The following is a 15,900-nucleotide window of genomic DNA, read 5'->3' on the forward strand; positions in this document are numbered from 1 at the left end:
TCACAAAATTAATTTTTATTAGGAAGGAGACAGCTTTGTGGTCTGCCCATAAGAGAGAGGATGCTACACTGGAGAAGGAGTTTCAACAGCATTTTCCCATATTTGTGAATAGCAGGTAAAGTATATTTGTACTCCTAGTTGGTGTATGGCCTATTTTGTACAATGAGCTTGTGTTTACAATGTCCAGGAATCTCTTGTCTTGTAAGCTTGGAGTCACATAAGTATCCCAATTTAATGGGAGGTTGTTTAAGTCACCCATGAATATGGTACTGGATTGAATGTTGAGGGCCACTAGTAAATCCAAGTATGATTTATGTTTCTTTCATAGAAGGTAACCTATAGCTTGCAAGAATATGATTCATGACTTTGCCTGTTAAAATCTAGACATACAGAATATCATGTGCATCATCCTGCTTAACTTGTCTCAGGGTGAGTTTGTTTTTAATATAGATTCAGACATCATCACCTTTGGTCTCTGTCTGTGCAGTAGTTGGCCTGAATACATGGAAGGCATTTTTAGTAAATGAACTGAGTCACTAAGTTTTATGTCATGGAAGATCTTAGATTAGTTTCTTATGGCCATCTGTACTCCCAAAACTAATATCTTATTTACAGGAAACTTGAAAACCCAAATATTAGGCACTGTCACTGAGAAGTGGAAAAGTTCTCCTGCTGGTGTACTAACCATGAATTGGCACTAAACAGTACCACCAAAATGTTATCTAAAATCTTCCTAGGTTATTCAACCAAGACTTGGCCTTCACTTCAGTAAAATTAAACCTCTTGGACATCTCTGTTTGCTTACCATCATACCTACCAGTCTCCACCAAATCAGCAGTAAAATTATTTTTCAAAGTAAATTTTCATTTTAAAATACCAACAGGTCCATCACAATTCTATGGACTTGAAATGTGTGATCCAAAAGCTTACTCTGCTGCACTTTGGATGAGCCAGCTCAGTCAGACTCAGATGCATTCTTAGGAAAACCCACTCTAAGTTATTATCACATTTCTGAGCTCAGAGTACTGATTTTCAGAAAGTTGTGCACAATCTTTTGCAATAAAAGGTTTGCTATGTGAGGAAATTCTTTCTTCATGCATGAGGTGCTGTTCAAGCCTATATTCAACTTATCTATTCAGGTGCGCATATTCCACCCATATCTACAGAAAAGAGGGGAGATAGATTTGAACACATTGGATATACACAAAGGTACTGCACCAGCAAAACCAAGGATCTCAGTCACTCAGACCAACTATTTATATCCTTCCTGCCAGGGAAACTGAAAAAAAAAGTGTCCAAAGCAAACTATGTCGAAATGAGTAACATAATGAAACATCTTCTGCTATGACTACTATAGTCCACTGTACCAGAAGAGTAATCTCTGCTGCAGCCTTTTTAAGGTATTGTTTACTCAGACTATTTGCATAGCTGCAGCTTACATCTCTACCTACACTGCTTATAGACATTACCAGTTATACCTGGAAATAGAAGTAGAACAGAAGATGCAGTTGCTGTATTAAAAGGCATGCTGAAACCTCCTCACTAGCTTTGATATCAAGTCTCTGCCTGCATGTATTGCTTAATACTCTCCCAAATTATTCAAAATGTGCCACAGCAATTATTCTTGCAAGGAATGTAATATAGTTGTGTGAGGATGCACATAAATGTAAAAATCTGAAGCCATAATTACTGCTACAAAAGGAGCTACAACCAACCTTCTCCCCTTGGTGTTTTCTGGGAAGGAATTTTAGCAAGGGTCTAGCCCTCTGACTACTCTAGTAAAGGAGAACAATTCTTCTTATTCTGTAGATTTGTGTGGAAATAGTTTGCAGTATCTAAGTGCTTCCCCTGACATGTTTTTCCCTACAAGGTATTCATTTTGGTGATGAGTGCCAGATTATACATGTTGTCTTGCATTTAAAAATGAAATAGGTTTGTATTTATTTTAAACTGCAGAATTTAAAAATGTTTTCATTACATAAGATGACATTATTTATGGTCATTTACTTGTCTCTTCCTTCAGAAGTTGCATTATATTATCATGCAACAACTGCCTGAGTGTTCTGCAGCTTATTTCAAAAAGAAAGGTCAACTCTATGTTTTGAAATCTCTCTAAGCTCAATGGTGTATAGTGCATCAGAGCCATTGTTGTATTTTTTCCTTCTTGTTGTCTGGGACTGTTACTTTAGGATTAGAAAATCTGTCTAACTAGCAAGGTGTGTAGTACATCAAAGGCACTGCTGCCATTTTCCTACCTTTTGTCTTAGATTATTATTTGGACATTGGGAATTCAAACCAGCAAAGGAAGACACATCACAATGCTTGCAGAATAGATTTGTTTTAATTTTCATCACAAGTCTTCAGTCACCAACTACAAGTAATTGGAAATAACTTGTACACATGGAGTTTCTGTCAAGTCTGTTCATAAACATTTCATGCTTCCTTCTTGTATAATTGCAATGCAGTTTTGCATGTGATATCAGACCTTTTCAAAGTACAAAGTTTTTATTTGCTCATTTAACAAATATTGTCTTATTTTTCTAGTTTCAGATATTTTCATAATAATAGTGGTACTTTGGCTATGTGTAATTTTGAAGAATGTTTGGCCATGTTATCACAATGTTGTACTGGTTGGATAAGTAAATGAGTGATAAGTAACTGAGGTCTTTGTTTCAGATTAGCAGTCTAATTGGTGGCAGCATGCTGTGAATACAAGAAAGAGGTACTTTCCCTGGAGAGGTATCAGTAACCATCATATCTCTCAAGCTCTTAGAGCAAGAAATCTGGACAAAGTCAGAAATAATGGGGGTACAAAAGCCCAAACATAGGGGCACTTTAAATATTGCTCTTACAAGCTTAGAAAGTGGATAGAATGACAGGTATTGCATTAGCATGAACTTTCTGAAGGATATGAAGTTTGAAACTCAATTGTCTGCCATTATTTTCTGACTTAAGTGCTCAATGATTTGCCAGGCCTTGCCATAACACCACAATTGTATGAGAAATAGACCAAGATATGAGGCAAAAATCTAGACATTTTGCCCTTCGTGGAAACTATTGTGATTGGGTATGTGTATGAAAAATAGTTTGAATAAGTCTCAGTTACTGTTATTAAGTTGAACTAGGAGGCATTGGGCTCAGACCGAGGTGGAATGAAATCCTGTAAAGTCAATGATTATAGCCCTGTTCTGGAACTGACATTGTTCAGCTTATTTAGCTGTGACAGATGCAGGCCATAACCTAGGCAGTAATACACTTTTCCATGAGGTCTTAGTCTTTCACATGGATAAATATTTAGGAGACAGTCATGCTGCTTTGGGCTCCACTACCCTTTCTACTAATCTTATTGATTTTCAGTGGTGTGGATATATTGCAATCTCAATTTGCATAACATCCAAATAAATCTTGTCATTAGAAAATGCATTTACCGTTCAGCTGCAAAGTTAAACAAGCAGCGGTATGCATTGCACAGCAGCTATTTTATATTTTTAGCCATAATAGTCAGCAAATCAGATTTCAGTGTTATAGCTAGTTAAGGACTATAAACTAATTTTATCAAAGAGAAATGAATAGCCACCTTGTGTGCATTCAAAGTTTATCCCACTGGACATGGAAACAGCCTGAATGCAGTGGTAGATTAAATGCACTTAGGGCCTTAGGCAGTACTCAAACCACAACCCCCCACACACATACTTTCTTTTAGAACCATGCATAAATTAATGTGATCTTTTGGATTCACCTTCCTTATAATTTCAAATGTAGACTATCTACCAAATTTCTTTAAATAATTTTTACTGCTTAATAAATAATTTATTGTTTAAAATGTAAACATTTCTTCAGTGCATTCTAAGCTTACAGTTGAGCAGTTTTCCATCAACAGCAACACAATCTGCTAAACAATAATAACAAAAATAATCATTTCAGAATATTTACACCACAAAAGGCTACTCAAACTGCTATTATAATCCACCAAAGTCCAAACTCCTCAGTAACAGCCATCTCAATTGTGTACACCTCACATGTCTGATTGTGATAAAAAAATACCACAGTAAAGTATACCTCATTACATTATACAATTGCAAACTAAGCCTGCAATGCTAACCTAATGATTGTTTAACCCGATTGTGACAAATGGATCAGTCATTTTCATCCTAAGACAGCCCTCATACCTAGCAATTATAGACACATCATTGACTGTGTAAACCTCAGATGTCTGGTTGTGGTAATAATAATAATAATAATCATAGTCATAATAATACATCCGAGTTTCACATAAGCACACAGTAGCCACAGTAAATTATATCCATTCACTTCACACAAATACACACTAGACCTGCAAACCAAGATTAATTATTGTTTAAAATGAGGATATAACAAGAGGAAATGTTATTTTCATCCACAAGTGGCTCCCCACCTCTACTCATCAGTTACAGCAGCTTTAACTAATTAAACATTTGACATTTGATTGTGATAAAAGTAATAGCTAACAGTTCAAGTCTGTTTTACTCAAGTACATAGTAGCCATAATAAAGTAATCCAACATACATATCTCAAATACAAACTAGTTCTGTAAAGCCAGACAAAAAGCTGTTTAGAATGAGCAGATGACAAGAGAGTAAGTTACTTTCATTCACAGATAGGTCAGCCCCCACCCCTTAGTAATTACAGCTACTTTTCTAACAGACTACATCTCAGACATATGACTATACTAACAATAGCAGTCAAAAGGTTGTTTAACACAAACCACAGTAACAAGTGTAGCCACAGTAAAACACTCTAGGTTAACCTCACATACCATACCATATGCAGTCCTGCAAACCAAGATTAACAAATATTAAAAATGAACACATGACAAGAGGGTATGATGCTTTCATATGCAGACAGTCAATCAAAAGCATTCATCCAGTTATAGCTACTTTGTTGGCTGTGGTCACTTTGGATATCTGATTGCAATTAAAAAATAAAATGTGCACATAAATGTATTTTATTTTTTATTTTGTATTTATTTTTTGTTGACTGTGTTTGTCCCACTAAGCTAGTAGACTCTTTTCAGGGGAGACCTGAGGTGGTATTTATACCACTAAGGTAAATTTGGCCAGGGAATCTGAGAACTTTTCTTACTCTTTTTGGTAGTTGCTGTGGGATCCTTTGAATCCACCTGGGCTACCAACAACTCAAGCAGATGGGAACTCAGTTTAGCATCTCACTAGAAGGATGACACACTGAGTAGTACAGCAGCCCATTATGCTGCACTGCAGTGTCAGCACTCATTCTGTCTGGTGTGGGTTTAAACCCTTCAGCCCACTTTACCAAAGGTGAGTGTACTACATGTTGCGCTACTGAGACTGACTTTAATTTTACTTTACACAATCATATTCACAGTAAAGCATTCTAACTTGCTTCACAAACATATCAAGGGGTTTGGGAAATTTGCCTAGGCTTAAAGTGGCCCACAAGGGCAGTTAGACTAGTACTAAAGAACCTATAGTTCTTAAAAATGGAATAATGACCAGAAAATAACAGTGAGTCATTTTCAATTACAGACAGCCCCCAAACCCAGCAATTATAGGTTTCTTGTTACCCGTGAACATCTCAGATATCTGACTGTAATAAAATAAAATAAAATAATGGATGGACAACATATTTCAAACAACTATAGAAAGACATACAATGATAGCTCTCAACATCTTAGCACAAGAATCAAGTGTAAAGCCAAAAATAATGGTGAGACTAAGGCTCAAAAATCAGGAGCAGATTTTACATGTTCCTGTACACTTCAAAAGTTGCTAAAATAAGAGGTTTGACATTACTATGCATTTTCTAAAGGATATAAAACCTGAAACTCAAGTGTTTCTCATTATTTATTGCTTGTAATCCTCACAGGTTTGCCAAAAAAACTCAAAATTTACAATGAACAGACCAAACAAACATATGAGCCCAACTGAGGGGCATGCTAAAAAAATCAGAGACAATTGAGAAGTATGTACACAGCTGTTCACCTACCAGTCCCCTTTCCAAACACAGTACTCTCCCACCTCTCAAACTCATAGCACAAGAATCAAGAACAACAACAACATCAATGGGAGAACAAATACAACAAATCAGGTACAGATTTAAATAGTGCTATTATACACATAGAAAGTTGCTAGAATAACACGTTTTGTGTTATATTTTCTCAACACTGTTAAATCAGAAACTCAAATGTCTGTCATTATATTTTGACTATAGCCATCAACTGTTTGTTTTGAGGAACACACCATAAACTAAACAAAATGATGGACATTCTGAAAACTAAAGCTCTGCTAGGAGGTATGCACACAGTCATTCCCTCCAGCAAAGATATCTCACTGCTGTCATCCCCTTAGCTCCAAGAAGCAGAAACATAGCCAAAAGGTAATGAAGAACAAAGGAGCAAACCAGGGACACACTTAATCCGAAAGGGATACTTGAAAGGTATGCCCTCCATGCTTTGCATGAAAACTGCAACTCTATCAATTAAAAGGTCAAATGTATGAGACAGTCAGTGTCAGTTGAAAATATTATTTCAAGCTGACAAAGACAATCTGATCTGCTTGTCTGTCATGTTAGATGAAAAAAAAGTTACCTTGCATTGTAGTTGCTTCATTTCCATCCAGCAACTATGATATGATTAGTTAAGCCATGTCCTCCCAAAGGACAGTGCAATTAATGCATCACCTTTCCCTGATCAGCATCTGGGAACTCTGTATATCTTTTAACTCATTCTATCCAATGAAGCTCTGGAAGTTTGCAATGTAACTTCCAATGGGTAAGAAAGAAAGAGTTACGACTAAGCATTTTGATAGAGTCAAATTATGTCCCCACATTTCAAACAAATGTTCCTGTCTCTGGAACCATAGGGGTACTAACTGTTTTTATAGTGGTAGTATTCTTTGGGTTCTAGATCTTAAACTAAATTTTATAAGTCAGAGTAAACACAATAATCATTACGTTTGCAATATTTTATAAACAACTTACAGTGTTTTCAGCAACCACTCAAGTTATACAAATACCGTCAGCAGCATTTTGTTCATTTAGCTGAGGGCTTTCATATGAGGCTAAACAGTTCTGTTTGCTCTTCAAGGTTGTTGGGATATTTACAAAAATATGAAATTTATGACAATATAAATAAATATTAACAACATTTAATGTCTTTTTATCTGCATTAGACAGAGAGCAAATATCAATAGTCATGTTTGCCATTGCATAAGCTTTAAGATGACATTTTAATGCATTGCATGTAGTATGGATTTGAAATTATTAATGCAACTATGAGCATGCAATATTTGGGATGTAACTGCAAAAAACCTGGAGACATCACTTGGCTGTATTGAATTAAAGGAGCTCAGTAGGCTGTTTTTTTATTATTTTTAAGGAAATAAATACAGCATTTCATTACTACAAAATAGAAAACCAGCCCACTGTGTCTCTCTCCTTCACTGTCCTTGGAACCTCTTGGTGATGCGGGGCTGGGATGGCCTCCTGACTTGTCTGTATTACAATCTGCCACTGCTTGGCTGGTATGCAGATGTACAGCATGAAGCTAAAGGACCATAAATGTGTCCATGTATGGTTTTAAAATGTAGATATAATGAAAAATACTAAAACCAGGACAGAAATGAGATGCCTGCAAGCAGCTGTGAAAAATGAGGCAGCTTAAGATACAAAGATGTGAGAGCTGAACAGTGTGAGGCACAGAAAGGGAGAAGAAGCAAAATGGGAGACAGAAGGAGCCTAAAGAGGTGACACAAAGAAACAGAGAAAGAGTTACGGCATGAGACAAAACTTGATTACCTTTTACCAAGCACATATGAGTAGAAAGGGGAAAAATATAGCCCTAGATGCTAAAATCAGCACTAAATTTTTTCTGCAGTATAAAGAGGGTGGGTGACTTTTACACATTTATTTGTGTATGTAAAAGAGTGTGTAACCAGAACCAAGAGCAATGGGTGAGGTTCAGCTGCTCAGGGGTAAAACTATACATGTCATTAGCAACAAGAAAGATACTGACTGCTTTGAGTAAAGAATTGTAAAATATGTCCTTTGGGATGTTTTAAGCTCACACTTGAAATTTATAGGAATAGTTTAAAAGACATAAAAGGAAATCAAAACATAGTGTCCATGATTTCATTTCGGAAACAAGCATTTATTTTTATTAACGACTAAGAAGATACCAAGCTGCCATGTTTGAAATTCTGGGAGACAACTTAATGAGAGAGAGAGATAGAGCGCGAGAGTACTCAGTACTCTGCAGATATGAGGATCTGAATGACAGACTGTGAATATGTTTCAATTGAGGAACTGGGTAAAAATGATGAAGTCTACTTAGCAAGCAGTGCACATCAGCACAAAATGAGCTTACCTAGTACTACACATGTGTATAAGGGGATACACAAGGGCAGTCTAAGTCATCACATCAGGTACCATAGGCAAAGAGGGAAGTCACTGGCTTCAATACACACCAGTATTCTGGGGTTAGCTATTTCTAATGCAATCAAGTGGTGCATGAATGGACTAAACAGAGACGGGAAGAAAAGCCACATGAGAGAGATCAGAGATAGCATCATAGTAGTAGTGGATTGTCTGGAAACTGCAGTTGCTCAAGATTATGACAAAATTGTGTTCCCTGTCTGGTACAGAATACAGTATTACAAAGAGGCATGATACAGCAAACATAATTATTGTTAACCTGATAGATAGGAGCATTAATTGCTTGGGCAATCAACTCAAGTCATAGCCAGTGGAGTGATGGACAGTTTTGCAGATGACATTAATTAGGGTTTATGTAGAAAGAAGGGATGCAGGAAGACAAGCAGGTGACATTTCTTATGCTATCCTGGCAGATGTCCTGAAATAAAATTACTTTGATGATACAGTACCTTGTAAATATGCAGTTTATTCAAATACAAGCATGAGCACAAATGCATGGGGAAAACATAAGAAAGGGACACTCAGGCAGCTCCCACATATTCAAGAGGCAGTTGATGTGGTTAGTTCAGTAGGTGAGCTGGGTAATAGCAGCAAAACTATATTGGAGCAATAACTGTCAAAGGGTACTAGGCTTCCTCTGGAGGAGCTATATCAGGGAAAAGTTAATTGGTAGCAATAAACCACAGCTGTCAAAAGATAATATAACTCTTTTATAAAAGGGGAAGTGGGGAGGATTACCAAAAGGCCATTGTTATACATATAGTGCTCAGGTTCTGCCATACAGAACATGAAGGAAGGATAGATATGGAGGATTTGGACTTTCAAAAACAGAGGCAGTACTTAAACTGGGGCAAAAGGCTATTGTACAATGAATAGACTCCTGCATAGAGTCAGAGGAAGAAATAACACAGTAGTTGGTAGTCCCTAGTGTGTACTACTGAAAACGTCTGGCTATAGCCCAGGATATTTTTTTGCAGGCCTTCTAGGCATAATGCATACAAAGAAGAGGCTTATTCAACATTTTTATTAACCAGGTATTGCAAAATACATGACATGATATTGTAAAAGATATGAGCAATACCACATGGTTAGCAAAGCTGGAGAACAAAGTTAAATCTGTTTTGGTGGCTTTGCCTTTTGCTGAATAACCATTTCAGGGCGCAACCATGGAGATTGTGGGACCTCTAAGTACCTCAAGCACCACAAGGAAAAGATGTATCTTGGTGGTTCATGGGTTCATAGATGTGTACTAGGCTAATGGCCCTGGAGCCTTTACAAGCCTAGCCCAGAGGATTACCCTGAAATTGTGCATAGGTTCATAGGTGTGTACTAGGCTAATGGCCCTGGAGCCTTTACAAGACTAGCCCATAGGATTACCCTGGCATTGTGCATAGGTTCATAGGTGTGTACTAGGCTAATGGCTCTGGAGCCTTTACAAGCCTAGCACATAGGATTACACTGGCATTGTGCATAGGTTCATAGGTGTGTGCTAGGCTAATGGCCCTGGAGCCTTTACAAGCCTAGCCCATAGGATTACCCTGGCATTGTGCATAGGTTCATAGGTGTGTACTAGGCTAATAGCCCTGGAGCCTTTACAAGCCCAGCCCATAGGGGTTACAGATTATGCAATTAGGTTGTGACTTTTTTCTGTAAGAAATGGGGGCAAATATTCCATTATAAATTTTCATCGGGGTAGTTTTTCCTGGATATACTGATGGATAGACAAGTTAACTGTATGTTAGACCTGCTGACCTCTTTTTGACAGCTTTATAGGGTGAATCAGATAAAACCTCCCTCAACCATCAAAACATAAATGGTTTAGTGGAGAGGTTTAATTTAACTCTTAAAAGCAGATTAAGATCATTGGAGACCAGTTGAAACAAGACTGGGAAAAGTGTCTGCCCATCTTCTCTTTCCATATGCCCCAAGAATCTATGAATTTTGTACGGTGAGAACTACTTTTTTGTCATAGTTTGAGGGACCTCAGTAGCATAGCCAGGGTGGGGCAAAAGAGACAGCTACCCTGAATACAAAGTATTAAGGCATGTGAATGACTAGATCCTGATCAGTCTTCGGTGCAGTACTGATATTTAAATGCTGTTATTGCATTCAAAGTCTGAATTGAAGTACTTTAGTGCTCTGTGAGTAGCATAAACTATAACAGCTCCTTGCTCCAAATGTAGAAGCAGTTGTTACGATTTAAAAGAAGAGGGGAGTTTTTTTCATGACTTCTTCAAAACATCTGAAGAGCTTTAGTGTTCCATGGAATAGAGGACTTTTTTTGCTGTCCCTCAAGTCCAGTCTGAGGAAAAGATCTTTTAGGATCTACAATTGAGGGGGATATCAGATCAGGGAGTGGATATACCTCTTAAGCAGCCTGTAGAACTAATAATCAATGATGACTGAGAGAGTGAAGGTGATTCCCAAAACGTGTCTGATGTAGAATATGTAATGAATATTAATAATAAATCAGGGAGCTTACGGGGTTTCTACAGGAACACTTAGCTCAAGCACAACAGCAACAAAATGTTTGGTATGACCAGACAACCCTGATATGAGCATATATTGTAGGATAGAAGGTAATCATGTTCATTCCTGGTTTTCAAAATAAACTAAAAATAACAACAAAATAACGAACAAACCACGACTGAAGGAAGAAAACAAAATTTAATGAGAAGTTAGCACTTTCACGATCCAAACTGGTCGCTTCTTCAGACATAATTCATACTGCTGAGCATCCAAATTTAAAGTAAAAGACAGCCTATCACAGTGGAGAATGTACTAACTAAATTAGAAAGTGCATTTATCTAAAAGCTTAATTACTTAAACGCTAAAAATATTTAAAAAATGTACAACTATTAGTAAAATGTATAAATAGTACATATTAATACAAAAAAATAATTGACACATAATTTTAATGTTTCAATGGTCTGGCTTTCACAATAGGTTTAAGTGATACCATACCATTAATTCCAGGGGGTTTATCAGCCTGCAGTTTCATAATCTACTTCTGTTCAACCTCCTCTGTTCTGTTCTTAATATCTCCACCTCTCAATCTTTCTGATAAAATCTCTAATACAAAAAAGTTAAAAAACATGGTGCATCCCTTTTTCTTGTACATGCTTAGCCAGTGCACTAGTTTCCTTATTTTTTACAATGTCCCTCATATGTTCCAGAATTCTATTTTAAGGCATCTATTTGTCTTCCTTATATAAAAAGCATCGCAGTATTTACAAAAACTAAAATAGACCACATTCTGCGTTTTACAATCTGCATAGAAGTCAGCCTCAACTTTAAATTTCCGACTTCTGTACAAAAAAGAAGAGCCTAAATATATGTACTTTTTCTGCAGGGGAAGGTGCCTCCTCTGTTTGAGCATTTCTTGCTGGTCATTCCTGAGGACTTATAACAGAGCTGCCTCAAGTGACTTTCTATTAGTAAATGAGAAATGTGGTACTGTATGAATTACATTGTATAGTTCAGTTATCGATGTTAATATATTCCATTTTTTTTTCAAAAATGTTACAAAATAACTTATTATCACTAGAGTATGATACTGGAAATCTAATTCTGTCATTATTAGCCCTAGAATTACCTATCTAAAGATAGAATCCTGGAACATATAAGGGACATTGTAAAAAATAAGAAAACTAGTGTACTGGCTAAGCATGTACAAGAAAAAAGCCAGACCATTGAAACATTACAATTATGTGTCAAATGTTTTTTTTTGTATTAATATATACTATTTATATATTTTACTAATAGTTGTACATTTTTAAAATATTTTTAGCGTTTAAATAATTAAAACTTTTAGAAAAATGCACTTTCTAATTTAGTTAATACATTCTCCATTTTAGGCAAGGCTCAAATTCTAAACCTACCACCCTAGAACAAAACAAAGAAAAAAAACTAAGGGTAATGCTGCTCAATGCCAGATGTCTCAACCTCAAGATGCACGCACTCGAGGCCCTTCTCAGTATGGAGAACATCGATGTCTGTGCTGTGACAGAAACCTGGTTCAAGGCTCCTGAGAGCACCCCAGCACTATCAGGTTTTACCTCATATCATGCATTCCGACCCCAAAACCTGGACAATACCAAGAAAGGAGGAGGGGTATCCATATTCATCAAGGACACCCACACCTCAAGATTGGTGGCATCGCACGATGCATCGGAAACCATCCAGGTGCAATTAACCATAGGCAAGACTGCTCTGCAATTTGTAGCATGTTACAGGCCACCCTCGCAAACTCAGGAACCTCATATGGCCTTCCTGAAAACACTGGAGGGGATAAATGTATCTCCAAACACCATCATACTAGGTGACTTCAACTACCCTAATATAGACTGGGAACACTACTCAAGCCCAAACACTCTAGCCCAAAAGTTCCTGGAATTCATAAACTCAAATGCCATGGAACAACTAGTCACCATCCCTACAAGAGGAGAAAACATACTTGATCTCATCATCACGAACATGGGAGCACAATGTTCAACACCGGAAGTATACCCCTCACTGGTGAGAATTGATCACAAACTAATCTCGCTGGAGGTCCTCATCCCGCCCCCACCCGAAATGAAAAAGACCACAGTAAAGAACTTCTCGAAAGCCGACTTCACACTTCTAAAGACTAGTGTGGTCTCCTTTAAGGCCCCTGAGCCGGCGGTTAACATTACTCAAACCGCTGAATCACTTACAAATGCCTTCTACCAGCACCTGCTGGGCTGCATGGATCAGGCAATCCCAAGCAAAACAAAGACTCTTTGTACCAAAGGCAAGCGTCCAATCTGGTGGACCCCAGCCATAAACAAACTCTACAACAAAAGGAGAAAGCTACTACAAGATAGAGCAAAATCCTTAAAAGGTAAGACACCGCTGATCACTATAAGTAAAAAGCTAAGAGCTCTCATAAAATCATCCAAAGCTAATTTTGAGAAAAAAATAGCTAAGGACTCTAAAGACAACCATAAGGCATTCTTTAGCTATGTCAGAAACCTAGGAGGAAACTCCCAGATATGCTCAGAATTAGTTCAAAATGATGTGAAGATTACTGATCCTACAGACATTGCCAACATACTGGCTGAAAGGTTCAGTGCAAACTTCTCCCCTCCCCTAAAGGAGAGATATCTATACCAAATGATTGTAGCCCCCAAACATCTCTAACGCCCAGGTGAGAATTGCTCTCTCCAAGGCAAAGAACACAGCATCCATGGGACCTGATGGTGTCCCCGGCTGTGTGCTCCATGAACTCAACGAGGAATTAAACCCACAGTTAGGACAGCTGTTTAATCTTAGTCTCACCTCCGGATACGCACCCAGGAGTGGCGCAGCGACTGTGGTCCCACTCCACAAAGGCGGTGCCTCCACCGACCCTGGAAATTACCGTCCCATTAGCTTGACAAGCCTTATCTGCAAAGCCATGGAGAGGATCATAATGGATCTCATAAATAAAGACATAGGGAACTTGCAGACTTTGGATCCAACCCAGTTTGGCTTTGTCAAAGGCAGATCATGCCTTCTAAACTTGGTTGACTTTTTGAGAACAGTCACCGCGGCCATTGAGGAGGCAAAGGCAGTCCATACAGCCTACCTAGACCTGGCGAAGGCTTTTGATACAATACCTCACTTGGGTATCATTGAAAAACTCATCAACTTAAATGTAAACCCATACATTACAAGATGGGTTGCAAACTGGCTGAGTGACAGAACCCACAGGGTCAGAGTTGCTGGTGCCATGTCAGACTCAAAGCCTGTCACAAGTGGTGTCCCACAGGGCTCAGTCCTGGGCCCACTCTTGTTTGGAATCTACTTTTCTGAAGTACAAGCAAACACAGGAGGGTTATGGCTGACAAAGTTTGCAGATGACTGCAAACTGGGCCTGGTAGTTGAAAACACATCCGACACAGATATCCTTCAGAAGGGTCTCACAGAAACGGATAACTGGTGCCAGAGCCATGGCCTAAAGTTAAATGCCAAGAAATGCATAGTCATACCCTTCGGGAAAAATAAGGTTACCCCTAGCTACCATATAGGTGGCAATCCCCTGAACACAGAAGAAGTTATTAGGGACCTGGGAACCCAGGTTGACAGTAGCCTTTCATTCGACACTCATATTGCTAAAGTAGTTAGGAAGACCTTCTACATTGCCCACCTTATCATGAAGGGATTCACATCTAGATCAAGGGAAGTCATAGTCTCCCTATACTCATCACTCATCAGACCAATGATCGAGTACAATGCCCCATTCGGAATGTATCTGACCCGACACTTGCAGCAGCTGGAGAGGCCACAAAGTTCCTCACCAAAAGGATAAAGGGTCTCAAAAATCTGTCTTATGCTGCCCGACTGAAAGAACTCCAGTTATATTCAGTTGCTTACCGCTTGCTCAGAGGTGACCTATGCCTGACATACAAGGCCATGTCAAACCCAGATTTGATGAACATGCTTCATCTCAAAAATCTAGATCCCTCAGAGCCACAAGGGCGGGAGACTTAAACCTCGACACGGTTATTAATAGGACGTGCTCGAGGGATAGATTCATCACCCAGAGACTCCCTATGCTGTGGAACAAAATCCCGTTTTTTGTGAGGCAGAGCACCTTGCTGGCCTTGTTCAAGAGGAATCTTGACCAATGGATGGGAGATCGCAGATACACCCCAGGGGTTACCTCAGTGTCACTGCTCGACAGAGGCACAGCAAAATAATGGGCATAGTTTCTCCAAACTAAAGGGGTGGCGTAAGCCACAAAACTATGGGCTAGGCTTATAAATGCCCTCGGGCAGATAGCCTAGTATGAACCTATGAACCTATGAACCTATGAACCACTGTAATAGGCTTCTTTTAATTAAAATTTCAATGTTCAGTAGTATGATTTAAGTCTGAAGAAGTGACCAATTTGGATCATGAAAACACTAACTTCTCATTAAATTTTGTTTGTTTTTTTCTTCAGTCATGATTTGTCCGTTATTTTGTTGTTATTTTTCACATTGAGGTGAATACCAAGCGTTTTACCTAGTATATGTGCCTTTTTTATTACGTTAGCAAAATAAACTTCAGATTACACAAGAGGGACCTTTCACTGTTATAAGAAAGGTAGATACTGTTAATTATTTGGTGGAGTTGTCAAGAAGCAGAAACACATATTTTACCATGTCAACATGAATAAACCCTAACATGGTAGAGATTTGTTTCTGCTTGATATTTGTACTAGATTACTAGGGGAAGTAGAGGCAGACATTGTGGTAGACCTTGATGAAGTTCAGTCTAACAATTCAGTATATGAGGTAATATTGTTAGCCTCTCCCCACAGTTCAGGAAATTCAAGCAGTATTTCAAGAGTTTTGAGACAAGGTCACTGTTAAACCATGGTATATTCAGTTGGTGGAGCAGTCTATGTACATGGACCCAAATGCCAGTGAAAAGAAAAGAGTTAACCATAAAGATGAAAAAAAA

The sequence above is a fragment of the Protopterus annectens genome, chromosome 7.part0 (genome assembly GCF_019279795.1).
Source record: "Protopterus annectens isolate FY-2018-M chromosome 7.part0, PAN1.0, whole genome shotgun sequence".
Lineage (NCBI taxonomy): Eukaryota > Metazoa > Chordata > Ceratodontiformes > Protopteridae > Protopterus > Protopterus annectens.